At 41.9% G+C, this 14,632-nt stretch overlaps 1 protein-coding gene across 1 annotated transcript in view; it reads left to right on the top strand.

Annotated features, from left to right (window-relative positions):
* Nucleotides 1-14,632, top strand: part of grb10.S (growth factor receptor bound protein 10 S homeolog) — a 180,888-nt gene that overhangs the window by 43,402 nt on the left and 122,854 nt on the right. The window contains exon 2 of the mRNA XM_018269367.2: nucleotides 2,836-2,931. The gene's annotated coding sequence lies outside the window, so the exon portion shown is untranslated. The remainder of the gene's footprint in view (nucleotides 1-2,835; nucleotides 2,932-14,632) is intronic.

The following is a 14,632-nucleotide window of genomic DNA, read 5'->3' as shown; positions in this document are numbered from 1 at the left end:
AGCGTGATGGCTTGGGCGTGCATGGCTGCTGGTGGCACTGGGATACTAGTGTTTATCGACGATGTGACACAGGACAGAAGCAGCCGAATGAATTCTGAAGTTTTCAGAGACATACGGTCTGCTCAAATCCAGCTAAATGCAGTCAAATTGATTGGGAGCCGTTTCATAATGCAGATGGACTATGACCCAAAAATACAGCCAAAGCAACCCAGGAGTTTAGTAAAGCAAAGAAGTGGAAAATTCTTGAATGGCCAAGTCGGTCACCTGATTTCACTTGTTGAAGACTAAACTTCGGACAGAAAGGCCCACAAACAGCAACTAAAAGCCACTGCAGTAACGGCCTGGCAGAGCATTAAAAAGGAGGAAACCCAGAATCTGGTGATGTCCATGAGTTCAAGACTTCAGGCTGTCATTGCCATCTAAAGGTTTTTAACAAAGTATTAGAAATTAACAATTTATTTTCAGTTTTTTAATTTATCTAATTACTTTTGAGCCCCTGAAATGTGTGTTAAAAAAGGCCTTAGTTCCTCACATTTTTATGCAATCTTTTTTTTCAACCCACTGAATTAAAGCGGAAAGTCTGCATTTCAACTGCATCTGAGTGGTTTCATTTAAAATTCATTGTGGTAATGTACAGAACTAAAATTAGAAAAAAGTTGTCTGTCCAAAGATTTATGGACTTAACTGTATGTGAAAGACAATTGGAGAGATGTATTTTCATCCAAAGAGATAGTTTGTTCACCTTTTGTTTCTCATTGCATTGATTGTATGATATATATGCTTAGAAACAAGAAATGGTCAGACTTTTTAGGTTGGGAAAAAGAGACTTATACACCCAGTTGAACTTTTTTGTCTACATGAAACCTTCCTGGCAGCTGGTGAGAAAGCTAAAATCGCCAAAACTTCTTATATTTATATAGTTTGAACACATTTCTGTGGTTTATATGTTTTATTACAGTTTTGGTAATGAATATTAATTGCCTTTTAAGCTGCAATTAACGGTTTCCCCAAGAGACCAGCTTATCTTAAATTGTTACAAAAGTATCTTTGTCAAAAGCCTTTTAAGTTAGAAACTTTGTATCTGGCTATTCAGTGCAGGAGATCAAAGAGAAAGTCCGGACATTTCTGTTTGAAACCAGGACTGCTGGTTGAGCTTTCAAAATTTGCACTGTCCCTTGAAAAAGGGGACAGTTGGGAGGTATGAAATAGGGCTTGCACTGATCATAAGTTTTGCCTATTTTACTTACACTTGACACTAAACAAGAAAACTGAACTAACTGCTTAATCAAAGGCTTCTGCTTACGCTGGCATAGACTCAATGTGAAACCGTTCTATCATTGCCCTTGGTGAATCCTCCAATGTGGCTGAATGTTTAAAACTGAGCGCCGTAAGTAGGACTTATTAAACACTACCAACTTGACCAGCCTTAAAGTAGAAGTAAACCCCTTATTAAAAAAAAACACTACCCTACATAGACCCCCCGCCCCCCCAGCCTAGCTGCTACCCTGGACTCTGACAATAAGGTGCGGACTATTGCAAGTCAAAAGTGAACAAAATTGTCAGCGGGTCCCATCACTTTGCTCAAGGATGATCCAAGAGTGAAGGAAAGGGCCATGGAGCGACCAGTGTGTGAAGCAAAAGCCCAAGGCACACACCTCGCCCTAACTTTTTACTTACCCCTCGGTGCAGATTCACAGCATCGGAGTTCACGGCAGCCATCTTCTTTGGGAAGTAAGTTCCATATCGGCGCATGCCTTCGGCATAGAGGAGGGGCAGTAAATCACTTTCCATTCAGCACTTACTAGATGTCACTGCACTCCCCACATTTCCACTGTTCTCTTTACCATATAATTGTGTAACCAGTGCATGGGGCAGGACATCAGGTCCCCCGTTATGATGCACAAACAAGATTTTGAGATGATGCAAGGCTTGTCATTATAACCGTGTCCACAAAATGGCTCCTGCCTGCTTGCTATAAATATTAATTTCCAGACTGAAGGAAACAAGATTCAAATAATTTTTACAGTGTAATTAAAGTTCATTTTGCTTGATTAACATGATAAAATAGGATTTGGAATTAATTTTTTTGGGTGACTGGTCCCCTTTAACGGTGGGTTTTACCCTAGTTTACTTTATCTTAGAGATGCACTGAATCCAGGATTCTGCCTTTTTCAGCAGGATTCGGCCAAATCCTTCTGCCTGGCCGAACTGAATCCTAATTTGCATATGCAAATTAGGGTTGGGGAGGGAAATCTCATGACTTTTTGTCACAAAACAAGGAAGTAAATAATTTTTCCCCTTCCCAGTCCTAATTTGCATATGCAAATTCGGATTTGGTTAGGTATTCAGCTGAATCTTTCGCGAAGGATTCGTGGGTTCAGCCAAATCCAAAATAGTGGATTTGGTGCATCCATACTTTATCTTGTGGCAGATATGTTTTTTCAGTTGTGGTTTTCATTTTTCAATCACTCCTAGCAAGCCAAGTGCTAGAATCTCTTTCCTCCTCTCCCTTTTTTTGTTTGTTTCATGGTGTACACACAGTGATGTTGTTATTGTAGATGTCAGTATCTTGGGGCTAAACTTTGCATGCCTCCAAGACTGATTTGTAATAGATGACTTCAAGGTCTCAAAACAAATACAAGTTACCACAGCCTGTAGCTTGGCTGACCAACCTCTTTATGATCTACTTTAATAGATATTTCTCTTTAGGTACAGGATAATTTCATACATTTGAAATTTTTACAAATCCTAAAGTACTTACATGGTAATATTAGTGCTTGCATTACATGTTATGAATTAGGTAACTTAATCTTCTCTTTTTGCATGTCCTTTCAGGTGTTGAAGCAATAAAGTAATTCTGGCACATACATCTTTAATGAACAAATGGCTTTATCAGGCTGCCCAGATGCATTCTTACATCCATATTACCAGGTAACGTTTTTTTGAGAATAGCTTTTAGAAAGGTTGTTTAATAAATTGCTGAAATGATTCGATGGATTACACTTCTGTAGTACTTCACGCACCCTTGCTAGCATAGGCTGTTGCTGTCTAGCACCCAAAAGAAACCATGTTTGATATGCTACCAAACAGTCCTGTAATTATTTTATAGTTTAAAAATATTTGGAAAGATATCAAGTTGGGTATGATTTATACATTTATACATACATACAGGCCATTACTGCAGTGGCTTTTATACATACATATATGAACTTGACCTGACTATATCAGTTTGCTTGTTTTACAGACAGGTGATAGTGCATATTTAATAATCAGCGGTAACATCCGCCCCTGCCAAAAATGTTTGCAAAATGTTTGTTTTAATATAATGAGAAAAATTGGAAATAGATTAAGATAAAGATTTGACATCATGCCTCCCCTTCTCTCATTGTGAGGGTTTCACCGTGAGTTTGATAAGCAGCTGAAGAGCAACTTTGTAGAAATTGCTAGAATTTAGTAGCCATCTTAACAATATGCCAATCCAGGAACTAGTGGAATGATCTATACAAATAAACCTTACTACATTTTAGAGCACATCTCTGCTGTAAGAATAAAGCCCAGTTTGTAGTTCCACTAGTGTGAAGTCCAGCTGAACTATTATGCAAGCTGACATTCAAACATCATTTTAATATGGCATATACAAGCACTGAACATAATCAAATCAGATTTAAGAATTTCTATTCATAGAGTACTGTATATGTGCTTGTGCCAGCAACACAAAAAATGTAAAGCGTTTTAAAGTGATTCCCATGTAATATACTGATTGAATGCAGTGCTAAAAGCTGTGTTTGTTTCAGAAAGACTACTATAGCTTATATAAATAAGCTGTTATGTAGCCATAGGGGTAGCCATTAAGCTGAAAAAAAAATCTGAAAATGCATAGGTTACATAGCACAACATATAAGCCATGCCCAATACAATGGTGTTTTATCTGTTTATCTGTTCTACTATGTGACCTGTGTCTTTTCTTCAGCCTGAATGGCTACCCCCCCTGGCTACAGAGCAGCTTATTTATATAAACTATAGCAGTCTTCAGATCAAACATGCCCGTTTTACAGTGCAGAGCAACAGTACATTGGTTTCTGTACTGCCATGTAGTAATTACCTGTATTAATCAGCCTTATATTGTAACACTTATATTTTGTGTATTTTATATTTTGAGTTGGTCCCTAAGCCCTGTAAGTGACGGCAGCATAGAGCATGTGCAATTAATTGGCAGAAAAGAAGATGGGGAGCTACTGGTGCATATGCAGAGGCACAGATCTTTGCTGCTAAAGGGCTGTGGTTGCCTTTGGTAAGGGAACACAATAAGATTCGGGGAAATTTAGTCGCCCGTCGACAAATTGCCTCTTCTTTGGGCAACTAATCTCCCTGACAAGCCTTCCCGCAGGTGGGATAACTTAGTTTTCCAAAGTCGCCTGAAGTTGCCTCACGAGCCGACGGGAGGCTTTTCGGGGAGATTAGTCGCCCCAAGAAGAGGCGATTTGTTGCCGGGCGGCTAAATCTCCCCGAATCTTATTGTGTCCACTTACCCTTAGGCTATAAATGTTCATCACGTTTTGGGTTTCTGCATCAGCCTACTTCTTTAGTTAAGCTTTAGTTCTCCAGACAAGTCCGAAAAGTAGATGAAGAAAACCTACTTAAATAAATGAAACGAAAATTATTATATTTGCCAAAACTAAGTAAATCCTTAGGAATTTCATATAATTTGAAGGTGATCAAGAGTCTGCTGTTTTCATTCAGTGGGATGACAATCCGGTCCCTGTCTTATTTAAAGAATGGGGTTTTAGCAAAGCCTGACCACACATACAACACATTTATGTATGTGAATCATGGCTCAAGCAAAGGAGGTTTTTGAGGACCTCAGAGTTGTTGATGCCCATAAAGCTCAACAGTGATTGTGTACAAATGGAGGAAATTCAAGACTGTTGTAAAACTACACCAGAAGTGGTTGTCCACTGCAAGGTGGTCTTAATAGTCCAAGACATTGCTATCTCCAACTACTGTGGTACTGAAAGACAGAATTTTTCTGACCTACATGGTGGAGGGCCGATAATAGAGCCAGTGTTAGCCACTTCCTGATTTTAAACCACACCCACATTACCACAAGACCTTGCCCATATTGTGGTAGCACACAAAAAAAAATCCCAAATGGTTGGTACTCACTGCAGGGACATCTCTTGTCTCTGGGAGTCCTTAGGCAGCACAGGGACAGATGGGTTAATGCACATTTCCCTTCAGGAGGCTGGATAGCTTCAAAGAAGTGATGGTCTGTCCCTCAGATCCTCCCCTTCCTTGCAGTAACCCCTCCCCTATTAGTTTTTTGCCATATGGATATGGTAGGTTATGGGAGAGCTCTGCTCTCAAGACATTACTTTATTTTATTTTACTTCAGATAATTTTATTTTATATACCATGCATTCAAAGGACTTCTGAATGAATTGAGAGTTTTCTTTATATCCATTTTGGCTTTACAAAAGCATGCTACAGCGTTGGCCAGAGGATACCACACAAACTAAGCAGGGGTCAGTTTCAGACATGCTCCAGCATCCATCTGCTGGTTAAGGCATGCTGTAGCGCTGCCAATAACCACTACTGACGCTATGCCTTAACGCTTCCAAACCCTCTCTACTCCACAGGTTATACTCAGCCACGCTGACTTTAAAATTTCGAGCCATCGCGGTTGGTGCACTTAAAGACATTGCGCACTTCTGGTTGCCGATAGGAAGTCCTTGCAGCTTGCATGACAGGCAAAGGATCTTCATGCACCTCAGCGGTGAGATAAGCAGACGCCCATGGCACAAAAGCCTATTCCACACCATCCGGACTCCGACAAGTACTCCACAGCTCTGCGTTATCGTGGTCTGGAACTTGGCTATTACCTGGTGTTACCGATACCCACTGTGGCAGACATCAAGGCCTGCATCGGGTAGGTAGCCTCATTTCAGGCAGAGGCCAAAACTCTCAGGGATGTGGAAAAAGTCCTCACTACTTGATATTTTTTCTTTCAGGGCACACACCCTCAGCTGATACCCTACTCTGCTACGGAAAAAGAGGAATACCCCATAATAATAATTAATATATTATTATGGGGCATCTTCTCACTAACCTTTCAATTATTTTTTGTACTGTTACTCTATTTCCTGACTCTCTGGCCTAACATGGCATCTGAGCAGACAAAATCCCTAACCACTCACAGAAAGTGCAGTTGGGTCAAAAAACAAGGAGGCCAATGGCGCTGCAGCAAAAACGGCATACTGAAATGCACTGAAGACCTAGCGTAAGAAGCATAAGCCCTCGGCTGACTTAGACCCATCAGTAGCTACAGGGGAATCTAGAAACCCTCCACAACAGATACCTGACTGGCTCCAAGCTTTTTAGTCAATAATCCAACGCATGACAGCATCCATTGATAAGTTAACGGCCATGCATACAACCCAACACTCTCAGGACAGGGTACACATGTCTTCGGCCACCTCTGGTACACCTTCACCAAGTCGGCCATATAATTCACATAAGAAGAGGGGGTTCTGCAAGATGCAGACAGTGACTGGGAAGACAAAGTTTCAAAACAATCCCCAGCCACTGAACGCTCACATAAATCACAGACCGAAGTGGTCAATGAACTTCTGTCCGACATGTTCCATTCCCTAGGTATACAGGAAGAACAAATGGAACTGCATTTAGAAACTGGTTCTACTCATAAGTAACTAAAGAATTTCCCTGTACACGGTACAATTACCGAAACCATTCAGAGAGAATGGGCAAATCCGGACAGAAGGTTCTCCAAAGACAAGAGATTAGACACATTATACCCATATTGAACATTCCTAAAGGGAGAAATGGGACACTGTTCCCAAAGTAGTCGCACCAGTTGCACATCTAGCTAAAAGAACTACCATCCCTTTTGAAGATGGAACATCGTATTAAAGTGAACACATTTTCTCATGTGCAACAACAGCCTTTAAACCCATAGTGGCATCGGCCTGTGTCACTCGCACATTAGTTCCCTGATTAATTGAACAGACAACCCAGACTTTGATATGCACTCCCATTTATCAAAAGTTTCCAACGCAGTACATTTTCTCTGCGACCCTTCCATGGACATACTCCAATTACTCGCTAGATAATCAGCCCAATCCCCGGCAGCAAGACGATCCTTTTGGATGAAAACTTGGGATGCCGACCCAGCCTTCAAGAAAAATTTGGTAGCATCATTATTTGGACCCGAGTTAGATTCACTCAATTACAAAATCATAGGGGGAAAGAGTAACTTCCTCCCACAAGACAAGAGAACCAAACAGACCTTTCCGTCATAGAAACGGTCCTTTTGTCTTTCGTCTAACTTTGGCCACAGAATGCCTAAACGTTCCCCAAATCAAAATGTATCCAAGCACCTCCAAAGGCTTTAGGGCCACCAAAAGACCAAATTGGTCTTACCAAAAGCGTTTCTTCAAAGGACAAAGTGCAAGAGCCATGAAAACGTCTTTCTCTGTTAAATGGTGTGTGGATTCGTACCACTCCAGACAAGTGCATACACAAGCTATTTCAGAGGGATATGCTGTTTAAATCATCATCCCCTCCCAGGTGTAATTGTGTTCCAGACCCCCAACATCAGCCGCATCACGAGTGGCACTACAAGTCCTATGGGATATTCTTGCCACCAAAGCCATCTTACCAGTAGGGATGGGCGAATTTGACCCGTTTTGTTTCGCCAAAAATTTGCCCCCGGCGAAATGACGCCGATGCCCATTAAAGTCTATGGGCGTCGGGGGCGGAGCCAACTACCAATGCACATGGACGCATAAGTTCTGAGCTCCGTGCTGTACTGAGCCACAAACAGATAATTAGCACGAGGACTGAGTGATTCCACGGATATTTTTCCATCTACATACTTCGGAGAGGTATGTCACCTAAACTTCAGCAAAAAAAAGCAGGACACGCTGCAGAAGGCGCCATTTTGGAGGCCACGCAGCCTGATTACATTTCAGAGCCCCGGCAGGAAGCAGACTTGCAACGCTCCTCGACTGAGGAGCTTAAAACTATGCTTCTAGACCTCAAGCATACCCTACAAGCCGACATTAAACAACTGTCTACGGACATCCGTGCGGAACTGCAGGAAATTGGTGATCGCACGTCCCATATTGAAGCCAGAACGGGTGAGTACGCTGACGCCCATAACGACTTGGCGGATGACCATGATAAGGCAGCGAAAGAAATTGAACGACTTGCTAACAAAGTAGCAGACTTGGAAGACCGTTCTCGCAGAAATAACCTGAAACTGCGGGGTATTCCGGAGTCGGTGTTAGCACAAGACCTGGACGATTACCTGATGGGCCTACTAAAGGTAGTTCTGCCTGATACCCCGCCATTGGAACTGTTAATTGACAGAATCCATAGGATTCCCAAACCGCGTAACGCTCCAGACACAGCTCCGCGGGATGTCCTTACCAAACTGCATTTTTTTCATGTTAAAGAAAAGCTACTACGCTCTGCTCGCCGCAAGGAAGCTTGGCCGTCCCAATATGCGGATTTACAAATTTATGCTGATTTATCTCAAGCTACTCTGGCAAAGCGACGGGCATTCCTGGACACTACCAAAATCCTTCGGGACAACAGTATTCCCTACCGCTGGGGATTTCCAGTGAAACTTTTGGTCAACAGGCATGGCACGGTTACATCTTTGCCCTCTCCAGAAGAAGCCAGAAAAGCCCTGCGCAGATGGAACCTGCTTAACTCTTTGGATTCTCCACCAAAATCCCCTCCATCTAAGCAAATACAACGATTGCGCAAAGATTGGCAGGAGGGGTAATGTATTTGGCTAACTTTACTTATTCTCCTGATCAACATGTCTCTATCTCCTCATCTACCTCAACTATGGCTCAAGAGGTTGGAGCATAATTTCTCCTAATTCGCCTGTTTCCTCTCTGGCTGATACCAGCACTGTTGCTGGCATTGCTAACGGATGACAGTTCTCTTTTCCTCCCCCCATACTCCCAGTTTCGACACCATCTGGGATCTAATTGGGTGCAGCTCTGCTTTTTTACCTGCGCCATCCGAGGATGCTTAATCACAGTTTTTTTGCGGAAGGTTTCCCATTTTTTTTTTAATTTTTTTTACAGGTCTCTCACTGTATGATTCATGCCTTATCTGGACCATTTTTATTTTTTTTTATTTTACAGGATCTTAGCATAATAATGTTCTTGCACTGTTTCTATATATGGGTTTCAGCTTTGACTTTAGATGTTCTGTTGATCCAACTTGTGGTGAAGCAATCATGTCATACATATTATGGTTAAATTATATTCATTGAATGCTAGAGGGCTAAACACCCCTCAAAAGAGGAACCTAGCGCTTAACGAGGCTTACAAATTTAAAGCAGATGTGTTGATGTTTCAAGAAACCCACTTTAAAAAATCACACCAACCAGCATTTCGTAATCGACATTACCCACATGACTTTCATGCTCTCTCCTACTAAATCTAAAGGTGTCTCCATCTTAATAGGTGCTAAGGTCACATTTAGTATGCATCGCATGATTGCTGACCCCTCAGGCAGATACTTATTGCTTCTATGTACTTTGAATAACCAGCTTTATACACTGATAAATGTCTATGCTCCTAATGATAACCAGCTGCAGTTCCTTGAAAAGACTTTGGCACACCTAATGCAATTTAGAAAGGGTAGATGTGTTGTGGCGGGAGATTTCAACCTTGCTCCTGATCCTATCATGGATATCTACAGAACATCTCAGCACCCCTTTACGCGTCAACAATTATCACAGGCCCGTAAGTTTAAAGACCTTTTACATAATTTTGCTCTTATAGATATTTGGAGAGCCCAGAACCCGACAGAAAAAGACTACACTTTTCATTCTCCCAGATTCTTGACTCATTCTAGAATCGATTTGATTTTGCTAGACCCCCAAACTACAGTCCAAACAAAAACAGCATGGATAGGGACACAATCTTGGTCAGACCACGCCCCCGTTGGAATTGAACTCACTTTGTCCCCAGACAGGAAAACTTTTTCCCCCTGGAGATTAAATGACTCTCTTCTAACTCATCCGGATATTCAGGAACACTTGAGACATTCCTTAACTTCTTATTTTGTGAACAATGTTACTCCAGGGATGGATTTCCAAATCATTTGGTTAGCCCATAAAGCTACAATGCGTGGGGAGCTTATCTCGCAAGCTACTAATCTTCGTAAGAAGAGGGAATCTCACACTCGGGGATTGCAACACCAAATACAGCAGGCTGAACATGATTATTATTTACATCCTTCTCAAGTCCTAGTGGACAAAATCCAAGCACTCAAACTTGAGTTCCAAAAGCTTGTTTACGTTAAGACTGAGTACAGATTAAAACTTCTTAAGCAACTATACTACACCAAAAGCAATAAGGCAGACAAGCTTTTAGCTTCACAATTACGTAAAAAACAGGACTGTACGAGAATTCAATATCTAAAAGTGGGACAACTCAAGATTACTGATCCGCTTCAGATAGCTAACCAGTTCGCCTCCTACTACTCCTCCCTGTACACCCTCTCCAGTAATACCGCTGAACCACAACCTACACTAGAGGTTATACAACAGTATTTGGACTCAATTCACATTCCACGGCCTTCTGCATCTCAACTAGAATTACTAAATGCTCCCCTAACTACAGACGAAATTCTCAAAGCTATAAAATTGTTAAAATTAGGTAAAGCCCCTGGGCCTGATGGCTACACCAACTTTTATTACAAACATTATGCTGCTGTTTTAGTCCCCCATTTATTAAAAGTGTTTCAATCTATTATGGATACAGGGAAAATACAACCTGAATTTCTCCAAGCGCACATCTCGACTATCCCCAAACCTGGTAAGGCTTTGGAACACTGCAGTAACTACAGGCCTATATGTTTATTAAATACTGACCTCAAACTTTATTCTAAAATTTTGGCACTCCGGTTGAATACTGTTTTACCACATCTTATCCATTATGATCAGGTGGGATTCGTTCCTGGACGACAAGCCCCCGATAACACCAGAAGATTTCATAATTTACTTCATATTATTAAACGCAATAAACTCCCAACCTTACTATTGTCATTAGATGCGGAGAAGGCCTTCGACAGGATCCATTGGGGGTTTATGATGCAGACACTTAATAAGTTTGGGTTAGGCGATAACTTTTTGCGGGCGATCGCACCGCTATATTCAAAGCCTTCCGCCAAAGTTCTGACATCGGGGATCCTGTCGGATGCCTTCGCCATCAACAACGGTACAAGACAAGGGTGCCCTTTATCCCCTTTGATCTTTGCCCTTCTAGTAGAACCACTGGCTATCAGAATTAGACAAAATCAGGATATTAAGGGAATCCCAACAAAACTTGGCAATAGTACTATTGGACTTTTTGCTGATGACGTGATTCTTTCATTGACTAATTTACACATTACACTTCCCAATGTCTTCCGAGAACTTGATTCCTTTTATCGTGTTTCCTGGTATAAAATTAATCCTCAAAAAACACAGGCCCTACCAATTAATGTCTCAGCTCAGGAGGTGGGACTTCTTAAAAGTAATTATCTATTTGAGTGGAGAGAGTCCTTTCTCACGTATCTTGGCATTCGGGTCCCTAAAGACCCTGAGTTGTTGTATAGGCACAATTATATACCCCTGCAGAAAGCCCTTCAAGAACTGTATCTTAAATGGAAACCTTCATATATCTCATGGACTGGCAGAATTAATGCCGTAAAGATGACGGCCTTGCCGAAAATTTTGTATCTATTTCGAACCATTCAAGTAGATCTCCCGCCACAATACATTAAACTGTTACAGAGACAAATGAGTGACTTTATATGGGGAGGGAGGAAGCCTCGTACAGCTGCTAAGGTGTTACAACGTCCAACTTCTGTGGGCGGTTTTGTAATGCCTAACCTATCTTGTTACTTTAGAGCCTCTCTTTTGGATACTGCTGTGAAAATGCATAGTCCGTTATCTTTCAGATATTGGTTAGACTTGGAGACTTTTGAAATGCCCCAACTTACCATTCCCCAACTGCTGTGGACTCCTCCTTGCTTAAGACCTAAAAGTTCTCTGATGTTGCCCCCTACCACAAAAATCCTCAAAGTATGGCACAAAGCAAGGTCTGATCTGGGCATCATCTCGACTATCTCCCTAAGAACGCCATTGCAAAGTCTCCATTATTTCATAAATGATTTACCTTTGCAACCCTGGATTGCTAATGGAATGCAAATTGTTAAAGACCTGTTTGGTCCTAGTTCATATTTATCGTTCCAAGACTTGCAATCTAAATTCAATTTGGATGACCGAGATTATTTCACCTATTTACGCCTTACACATTTGCTCAAATCGCATATCCCGGGGTTCAGATCTCCTCCTCTGCCTTCATTTCTGGAGAGACTCTCGGCTACTGGCTGGTCCATGAGGGGAGTGCTCTCTGACTGTTATAAATCGCTTCTTTCAGATCCTCCAGAATACAAATATCCGTATATGATTAAATGGGACCGAGATCTTCAATTGTCACTCCATCCTGATAAGTGGTTAGAAGCGGCGCAAATTTTATCAGGTGCTACCAGATGCACTAACCACTTAGAGTCCCACAAGAAATTGATCTATAGGTGGCATCTTACTCCGACAACTTTGCACAAAATTTCACGATCTCATTCCCCACTTTGCTGGAGAAACTGTGGTCAGTCTGGAACTCTGCTTCATATGTGGTGGGACTGCCCACTGTCACAGCTCATTTGGAAATCTGTGTTTGCTGTTATAACAGTTGGTCTGGAATTAGACATCCCCTACGATCCACAAGTGGCATTGCTACTGATGTTCCCGGACCATGTGCCTAAGTTTACGAAAAAGTTACTTTTTCACCTATTTAACACTACCACTAGCTTGATTGCCAAATTTTGGAAACCTGGAGGACCAATTTCAATTGACCAAATATTATCAGCAATGGATGTAAGAGCGGATATGGAATTAATGGCAGCGCATAATGAAAATCGAGTCCCCACTTATGATGCCATTTGGCAACCGTGGGTAACTTACAGAGGAAAAAATACTCAATAAGCTTGGAGGACCCACGGTCTGGACACTCTTCTATTTGCTTTTTTTCTGGCCCTCTCTCTCATCTCTCAACTTGCATCAAAACAAGAATCTCACTTAAAGCTGAAGCGGATTCTACTACATGGTGTGATTGATCCTTTTCCCTTTCCCCTCCCCCTTTTTTTTTTTTTTTTTTTTTTTTTGGGAAACCTTCCGTATGTTTTGTTTTTTTATTTCTCGTATTTACAGTTTGGCTGTATTTCGGATATGTGTTATTGCATGTGTTTATTCCTGATACGGCTGTTTAACAGAATGCTTCGTTCAGCTACTATGGTGACCTTGATTTTGGTGTGAAAGGTACAATGTCTGTACAATATTACATTCTGTATTGTTGTCAACATATTTGACTGCTATTAATAAAGAAGTTAAAAAAAAAAAAAGTCTATGGGCGTCAAAAAAAAATTTGTCGCGCGGCAAAATTCAAAATGGAATCCCTCAGGTCGGTGATCAACAACGTAGAAAAAGGAGATTTCTTCTATAGACCTCACCGATGACTATCTACATATACCAATCCACAGAGAGCACCAAAGATTTTTGCATTTTACAGTGCTCGGCCACTATCAATTCCAGACGCTGCCTTTCGGGCTTGCCACCGTACCGAGAGTATTCACAAAGATCATGTTGGCACTAGTAGCCCACATGAGACTGCAACATCTTTACATTCTGTTTTACCTCGATGACCTCCCCCATGAGACAGCGACCAGCAACACTCACAAGTGTCTGCAAATACTATGGGCCCACGGATGATTAATAAACCATGCAAAGAGCATCCTGGCCCCATCTCAAAGGATTGTGTTCCTATGAGCACAATTCGATTCCAGAACACACAAAGTGACTCTGGCAGACCAAAAAGCAAAAATATTTGTATGCTGTAACTTTACACTCAAAGACAAATGACCGCAAGGGGGAGCATGCATCTTTTGGGACTCAAGACCGCTTCCATAGAGCTGGTCCCATACCCCCAATTTTCACATACACTGCCTCCAACTGGAATAACTCCAAAAATGGAACAGGCTTCATCACAACCTTGAGGCTCGTATCAACCTGTCACAACGAACCATACAATCCCTGAGGTGGTGGCTCAAAACACACAACCTCAAAAAAGGGAGTTTGTCCATCAGGCTTTGGTCCCTCGTTACTACAGACGCCAGCCTCATAGGTTGGGGCGGTGTTTACGGCCATCACAAAGTTCAAGGCAAATGGACACCGTCGGAGACAAAACTGCACATCAATGTACTCTAAATAAGAGCAGTTTACCTGACTCTCTCACACTGGACTCTTCTACTCAAGCACTGTCACACCGTCCAACTCAACTGGGAGGCAGATCTCCTGAGTCGCCATTTCCTAGATCCAGGGGAATGGTCCCTCAATCTGGAAGTTTTTCACCAGATCAGTGCCTAATGCGGAACCCCACAAATAGACTTGATGGTGTCACGCTACACTCTTCAACCAGATACCCAGATACTGTTCCAGGTACCCAGATACTGCTCCAGGTACCGGGACCATCAGGCTTTTGCGATAGAC

Source organism: Xenopus laevis, chromosome 6S, assembly GCF_017654675.1.
Source record: "Xenopus laevis strain J_2021 chromosome 6S, Xenopus_laevis_v10.1, whole genome shotgun sequence".
NCBI lineage: Eukaryota > Metazoa > Chordata > Amphibia > Anura > Pipidae > Xenopus > Xenopus laevis.
The sequence above is the reverse complement of the archived record's forward strand: the minus strand, read 5'-3'. Positions and strand labels throughout refer to the sequence as shown.